This window comes from Oreochromis niloticus, unplaced genomic scaffold (genome assembly GCF_001858045.2).
Source record: "Oreochromis niloticus isolate F11D_XX unplaced genomic scaffold, O_niloticus_UMD_NMBU tig00007939_pilon, whole genome shotgun sequence".
Lineage (NCBI taxonomy): Eukaryota > Metazoa > Chordata > Actinopteri > Cichliformes > Cichlidae > Oreochromis > Oreochromis niloticus.
In genome coordinates this window covers 268,260-276,651 of record NW_020328862.1, presented here as the reverse complement: position 1 = coordinate 276,651, position 8,392 = coordinate 268,260, and the positions used below count along the sequence as shown (strand labels likewise).

The 8,392-nt window shown below is 42.1% G+C and overlaps 1 long non-coding RNA gene across 1 annotated transcript; it reads right to left on the bottom strand.

The window, feature by feature from the left end:
* Positions 1-5,942: 5,942 nt before the first annotated feature.
* On the bottom strand, positions 5,943-8,168 carry LOC106097419 (uncharacterized). The gene is made up of 4 exons (XR_002060100.1): positions 8,127-8,168; positions 7,914-8,042; positions 7,121-7,249; positions 5,943-5,980 (listed from the first exon to the last, which is right to left on the bottom strand). It is a non-coding gene; the product is annotated as an uncharacterized LOC106097419 (long non-coding RNA).
* Between the last annotated feature and the right edge of the window lie 224 nt (positions 8,169-8,392).

Here is an 8,392-nt window from a genome sequence, read left to right as displayed (position 1 = left end):
GGTGTTGACAGCACAGATCTATTTCTTACTGCTCAGGTGACTCCTCAGTACTTGCTGCTACAAAACCAGACTCTTTTCCACTCCCACGCATGGATGACCTGGTCGATCGTGTGGGCTCGGCAAACTTTGTGACCAAACTCGACCTCCGAAAAGGATACTGGCAAGTCCCATTAACCAAACACGCATCAGAAATCAGTGCCTTTGTTACACCCGATCATTTTTTGCAATACACCGTCATGCCGTTCGGGTTAAGAAATGCTCCCGCCACATTCCAGCGGCTGATGAACACTGAGTAACATGGAGTCATAAACTGCGAGGTGTATCTGGATGATGTAGTGGCCTATTCATCCACCTGGACTGAACACCTCAAAACTCTCAGTGAAATATTTGACCGTTTGCGTGATGCCTCTCTGACACTAAACTTGGCTAAATGTGAGTTTGGAAAGGGTGTTGTAACCAACCTAAGGAAACAAGTAGGACAGGGTCAAGTCCTCCCTGTTGCTGTGAAAGTGCTGGCAATATTAGACTTCCCAGCTCTGCAGACACGTCGGGAGCTGCAGCGTTTTCTAGGCATGGCAGGTTATTATAGTGGGTTCTGCAAAAACTTCTCTCAGGTAGTAGCCCCATTAACCAGTCTTGCCAGTCCAAAATCACCATTTGTGTGGTCAGAGACATGTCAGTTTGCTTTCGAAACTGTCAAAGCTCTCCTTTGCAGTGCTCCTGTGCTGGCCGCCCCTGATTTTGCACGTCCGTTCAAGGTTGAGATGGACGCCAGTGCTTTGGGGGCTGGTGCAGTGCTTTTGCAGGAGGATGAAAATGGCATTGACCATCTAGTCTGTTTCTTTTCCAAAAAGTTCCTAAAACACCAATTGCAATACTGCACGATTGAAAAGGAAGCCTTAGCCTTATTGCTAGCCTTGCAGCACTTCGAAGTGTACCTTGGGTCCAGTCCCCTTCCAACAGTCGTGTTCTCACACACCACCCAAGCAAGAACACAAACAACAATATCTTTGTTGTATATATATATATATATATAATATACATACATATACACATATACATACATATACATATATATATATACATACATACACATATATGAATGACATGAGAGGTGGAACATCTTCAAGTCCACACTCTTTTCTTTCCAAGTTCCTTAGACTGCATCATCAACTGCTTTTTGTTAAGTAGAATGAGCATTTTAACAATAATGGTATGATCACATATTTACTTACAGAGCTTTGTTGGAGGCTTTGACCACTGGCAGCAGCCTCAGAAGAGCCTCCTCTGAAGCAGAGTATTTCTTCAGGTCAAAAACATCCAGATCTTTTTCTGATGACAGTAAGATGAAGACCAGAGCGGACCACTGAGTAGGAGACAGTTTTTTCGTGGAGAGACTTCCTGATCTCAGGGACTGTTGGATCTCCTCCACTAGAGAACAATCATTCAGTTCATTCAGACAGTGGAACAGATTGATGCTTTTCTCTGCAGACAGATTCCCACTGATCTTCTCCTTGATGTACTGGACTGTTTCCTGATTGGTCTGTGAGCTACCTCCTGTCTGGGTCAACAGACCTCGTAGGAGACTCTGATTGGGCTGCAGTGAAAGACCCAGGAGGAAGCGGAGGAACAAGTCCAGGTGTCCATTTGGACTCTGTAAGGCCTTGTTCACAGCACTCTGGTAGAAATATTTCTCTGCAGTTTCACTTGTTTCAGACTTCTGGGAAGTTGTTTTTTGTTCTTCCAGCAGATTGAGTCCAGAGTCCATGAAGGTCAGATGGACATGAAGAGCAGCCAGAAACTCCTGAACACTCAGATGGATGAAGCAGAACACCTTGTCCTGGTACAGTCCTCTCTCCTCTTTAAAGATCTGTGTGAACACTCCTGAGTACACTGAGGCTGCTCTGATATCGATGCCACACTCTGTCAGGTCTGATTCATAGAAGATCAGGTTTCCTTTCTGCAGCTGATCAAAAGCCAGTTTTCCCAGAGACTCAATCATCTTCCTGCTCTCTGGACTCCAGTGTGGATCTGTCTCAGCTCCTCCATCATACTTGACCTTCTTCACTTTGGCCTGAACCACCAGGAAGTGGATGTACATCTCAGTCAGGGTCTTGGGCAGCTGCCCTCTCTCTCTGGTGTTCACATCCTTTAGAACTGTAGCAGTGATCCAGCAGAAGACTGGGATGTGGCACATGATGTGGAGGCTTCGTGATGTCTTGATGTGGGAGATGATCCTGCTGGCCTCGTTCTTATCTCTGAATCTCCTCCTGAAGTACTCCTCCTTCTGTGGGTCAGTGAACCCTCTGACCTCTGTTACCATGCCAACACAGTCAGGAGGGATCTGATTGGCTGCTGCAGGTCGTGTGGTTATCCAGAGGTGAGCAGAGGGAAGCAGTTTCCCCCTGATGAGGTTTATCAGCAGCACATCCACTGAGGTGGACTTTCTAGGGTCAGTCAGGATTGTAGTTTTGTGGAAGTCCAGAGGAAGTCGACACTCATCCAGACCATCAAAGATGAACACAACCTGGAAGTCTTCAAAGCTGCAGATTCCTGCTTCTTTGATTTCAGTAAAGAAGTGATGAACAAGTTCCACCAAGCTGAACTTTTCCTCTTTCAGCACATTCAGCTCTCTGAAAGTGAATGGAAATATGAACTGGATGTCCTGGTTGGCTTTGCCTTCAGCCCAGTCCAGGGTGTATTTCTGTGTTAAGACTGTTTTCCCAATGCCAGCCACTCCCTTTGTCAGCACTGTTCTGATTGGTTCATCCCTTCCAGGTGAGGCTTTAAAGATGTCTTCTTGTCTGATGGTTGTTTCTGGTCTGTCTGGTTTCCTGGATGCTGTTTCAATCTGTCTGACCTCATGTTCATCATTGACCTCTGCAGTCCCTCCCTCTGTGATGTAGAGCTCTGTGTAGATCTGATTCAGAAGGGTTGGGTTTCCTGCTTTAGCGATGCCCTCAAACACACACTGGAACTTCTTCTTGAGAGTAGATTTAAATTCATCTCGGAAGTTCCTAGTTCCTTAAGAACCCAACACACACACACACACACACACACACACACACACACACACACCCCAAGGATTTATCAAGTGCCCATATTTTGAATGTATTTTTGTCTATTTCTTGAGATGTTGTTTTGGCACTGTAAATATTTAGAGAATAATTCTCACTTCTCAGCAAATGATCAGCAAACTTATTCTGCTTCATTCTCTTCAGGATGTCCACTGTAATCATCACAAATGCTTCACTGCTGCTCTTACTCTGTTCTTCGTCCACACTCTGTAATACATCTTCATCCTCACTTTGACTCGTAAAACATTGTAGGTCGTCTGGACTCAGATCAGATTTGATCTTCTGCAGCTCATTCTTCACAAAAATGATTAATTTTTCCTCCAGTGCCTGGAACAGAATAATACAGAATAATCTTTATTCTCAGTTCATTTAGTTTACTGTTCTGTTCTGCCATCCCGCAATAAACGCTGAGTTTGAGTTCACGTTTGCCTCCATCAGTCTGCACTTTGGGTCCTTCTATCCTGCCTGCATACAGCCTTCACATGACAGAATCACCCAGAAGCAAACAGGAGAGAAACGAAGAACATGGGATGAGGTATGTTTGTGGGAATCAGTTTACAGTATTTTCCGCACTATAAGGCACACATAAAATGCTTTACTTTTCTAAAAAATCAACAGTGCACCTTATAATCTGGTGTGCCTTATGTATGAATTCTAGTTGTCTTTACTGACCTTGAACCGATTTGTGGTATAGGATGCTCAAAAATCTGTCAAAAAATGTTTTACTATGACTTTGGTAAGCTATGAAGTGCATTACAGCTGCTGTAGTCAGGAGCCTCCCGGAGTAATCCGGGTCCAAAACTCCATCTGCTTCAGGTCCCAAAGTCAAACGATCACTGCGGCATCACTGAGAGTTAAAAACTGTCTAAATTTTTCATCCTTAATAAAATGATCAGCGTTACCAGGTGTAACAATTAAGTTTAACATCCAGTCATCCAAGAAAACAGAATTTATTAAATTTAACGGAGTTAGAAGTTAGCAGGAAGTTAGCTCGCTAGTTTCCAACTGAACATGATATAGAATGTTCTGACTGAGAGATTCCTGGAAAAAACTATAAAGTACTCTGCTATCACTTCCAACATAAATGAAAACAGAAAACTAAACAGCAGTGACTATTGTAGGGTTACTGAATTTGGAGTAGCTTGTATATAATGTGCTACATGATCGTTAGATATGTTAGCATAACATTAGCACAGTGAAGCTGGAGGATGAACAGTAACCTTTCCACTCGATAAAAGTTAAGGTTAGGGTTTCTGGTTGTTGGGGACACATGCAATCGTATGGCAGGATGCTGTAAACGGACCAAACTTCAGTCAGGAGAACAACTGAGATAATCCATCCACAATACGAGGTTAGTCAATAATATACTGCAACAACACGGGAATAGAGCAGCTGTGATAGAACACAGCATTAATGAATCAATGGTACAGAAGTGGAGGAAGCAAGAAGAATGAGTTGAGTAAAGTTTGACTTATCTGACTGTTTTGTTTTGTTTAATGCGACTTATAATCCGGTGCACCTTATGTATGATAACAGACCTGTTTTTCAACAGTGAGCCTTATGGTCTGAAAAATACAGTATTTGGGGCCAACATACACAATCCCTAAATGAAATTCTCTCTAAAAGAAGTGGGAAAATCCAAATGTTTTCAGAATTGATTCCACTTATCTAGCCCTTTCTAGGGTTCTTACATCTAAATGTTGTCACTAAAAGTTATCACTCATGTTGTTCAGAACAATATATATCACACACACACACACACACACACACACGCACATTGAGCTCATTGTGAAACCTGGCCCCACCTTGTCATGTGAATTCCCGAAACCCTGGTTGATTAGGCCCCACACCCGTTTTCACACCTTGGCTCATGTGGTTAGAGGATCACCAGGGGGTCCTTTGTCCCTCTTTGGGGGGATACTCCCACTGGGTTTAAATCTGGGACTCTCGGCCATTTGACCTTAGAATTGAAGAAGCTTCTCGGATGAGAGGTGAAACGTCTTCAAGCAACTTAAAGAAGTCCAGACGCTTTTCTTTGCAAACTCCTTTGACTACGATGACCTGGATGACTGAGAACCTTCACAGACACATTTTCTAGATTACCACACAAATGTCTCCATAGAGACATTTGCAAAATCCAGCTGCTTGTGTCATTAATAGAACCCATTACTACTGACCTTCAACCACTTCACTGGCTTCCTGTGAAATATCACATTGACTTAAGATTCTGCTTCTTACTTCAAAGTCTCTCCATAAAGTCACACCTCCATATCTGATCTGCATATCACCACTCCCTTCTGTATCCTTTCTGTTCCCATCTGCTCACATTACCCTCCAGGGCTTTCAGCTGAGTGTCCACTAGAACTTTCTCACACACCACATTCACAGCATTAGTTTTCTCCCTATATTGAAAGTAGCCTTAAAACACATAATTTTAAACTTGCCTTTCTGATTTAATTTATGCAGTATTCACTACAGCTACCAATTACTATATAGTATTATGTAGCATGTTCTCTTTCAAGTGTTTTTAGCCTTACTGCGTTTTTGTTAATTGCGCGTAAGGTTTACTCAATTGTCTTGAAAGGTGCTTCTAAATGAAATATTTTTTTCCACTTATTATTTTTGGTCAAAGTATACAGTTGGCTTTTTTTCCAAAATACTGAGACATGATATTTGCCGATGTATTTGCAGTTTAGCGGAGGCACAAATCTGAACACAACATTTTGTTTAAAGGAAAGCTTGCTCTACCTTCTGAACCAGAACCCAGCATGGAGATGACTGTGAAAAGAATAGATGTAAAAGTAGTTGTTGTACATGTACAGACCATAAATATGGAATCCAGCTGTGTTTGATGCTGCTGGGCAGACTGACCACTGGGAACCTCTGAGCTCTCCTGGTCCACTCTGTGGAGGAACCATCAAGAGTCACAATAATACAAAATCACATTACATTAAGTAACATTACGTAAAATGCAACATGTTGGTCTACTGCACTGATTTTTTTTTTTAAACCTAAAGAGATAAATTGAAAAAAAAAACCCACTTGCTAATGCATGGAGCTCTGATGATATCATATCTGACACAAAAAAATGTTATTCTCATATCTTAACATTCTCTTGTTATTGTAATATTGTCATGCTATCTGAACATTAACGGCATGCAACTCTAATGACTGTAAACATCCAAACCCTGATAACAAAAACTGAACAGTGATTTTTATTTTTTTTTAAATACTCTTAACCAAAAAAAAAAAAAAAAACAGCTTAAACATACGAACAGCTAAAGACCCTATATCCTCAAAGAATTTGCAATAAAAATATTTTGCAGATATTATAAAGAACCTCAGCACTCAAAAATTGCAAGAAGAGTACCACTGATTTCAGTGTCTTTTGTATGTCTGGAACGTCACGGCAGACAACTTTCTTAAACAGAGCTGGTGCGCTTTTCACTATTTATGTGCATTTCTACACACACTTCTCATGTTTCTTCTTCCTGATGTTGCTTTCATTCTGTATCACTGCATCTATCACTATTTCCATCTTCTTCTGTTTGTCTACCCCCACTACATCCGGTTGGTTAACCACCACCATATTGTCCTTCTTTATCTGGAAGTCCCACAGGATCTTAGCTCAGTCATTCTCCACCACCAGAGGGGGCGTCTCCCATTTTGACCTCGGAACTTCCAGGTTATACTCAGCACAGATGTTTGTAACTCGGTAAAGGGCCAGGGTACCTGACTGCAGCTTAATGGTAATAAGCTACCGCATTTTTTGGACCGTAAGGCACACCGGATTATTAGGCGCATTAAGGGAAACAAAACAGTCAGATAAGTTAAACTTTACTCAACTCATTCTTCTTGCTTCCTTCATTTCCGTACCATTGATTCATTAATGTTGAATTCTCTGCTCTATTCCCATGTTGTTGCAGTATATTAATGACTAACCATATGAACATTGAAATGTGTGTGAAAAAGAGCTTAGCTAACATTAAACATGATGTATTTATTCAAAAACTGAGTCACAACAACATTCGCACACACATTACCTCTCTGCAGGATGAGACACGCCTGATTCAAAGTGAATGATAAAATCTTTAGACTGGTCACTCTTTAGGGACACATAGCTGGGTTCAGGTTCAGGTCCAGGTTTAGGTTCAGCAGGTCTCCCATAAATCCTGTTAGAGAATAAAAATGTGTTTTGCATTTGCAGCCACAGAAGCTGATGAAGACTTAGAATACTTTCATCATCCTGATGAGCATGAGCAGAAGGAAACTCCAAACTACTTTTGGCAGTAAGAAAAGCATCACCATTCCCGCCAAGAAGGTCACACCATTTGATCCTCTACCTAATCACACAAGCTCGTGTGATTAGGTAGAGGATCATTAGGGGGTCCATGTCCCTCTTGGGGGGATACTCCCTAAGGGCTTAAATCTGTGACTCTCCACCATTTGAACCTAGAACTGAAGAAGCTTCTCAGATGAGAGGTGAAACGTCTTCAAGCACCTTAAATAAGTCCAGACACTTTTTTCTTTCCAAGCTCCTTAGACTACGATGACCTGGATGATTGAGAACCTTCATTGACATAGTTTTGGCAGTGTAAGAACAGAGCGCCACCCAGAGGCAAACACAGTCATTTACACTGTGCAGCACTATTAATGGCTCTACTGTGAGCAGCAGGAGGTTAAACATACTGTACATGTTGAACAGGTTTTACAGAATAAAGGAATTACTCACTCAGCGACTTCCTTTGAGATGCTTAGAGACCAGGAAAAAAAACCCAGTTAATTTAAATAAGACACCGAACTGACATCAAAGAGTTCATCTTACTAACAGCTCACCTCTCTGCAGCAGACAGAGGCTGGACTTTAAAATTGATGGGAGGGGTTTTAGACTTGTCACGCTTTCTGGGTGGAGGTCCAGTTTCTGGTTCAGATTTTGGCTTACGTTTTCTTCTTCTACGTTTTTTCCTGTGAATAATGATGGAGCAGTGATGTGAGTGCTGAGCTGTGACATGGAGAAGAGTCATGGACAGTTAGAGATGGTCATCTCACCTCTGAGCTTTGGTCTGGCTCTCATGTTCCCCACACAGAGTGCTTTTAGAGGGAGGGACTCCCTCCTCTCTGTCCTCACACTGATCCATGCTGCTCAATTCAGCTCACACACACGTTCTACCTGCAGAGGAAACACAAATCATTCATGTGCACATCAACTGAAATCCTCCTTTCCATCATGTGTGCTGTCCAAATATCAGCTGCTTCTTTCCTGCTTCATCTCAGTGTCAGCTGAATGCAGTCAGACAGCAGTGTGAGGCAGAGGA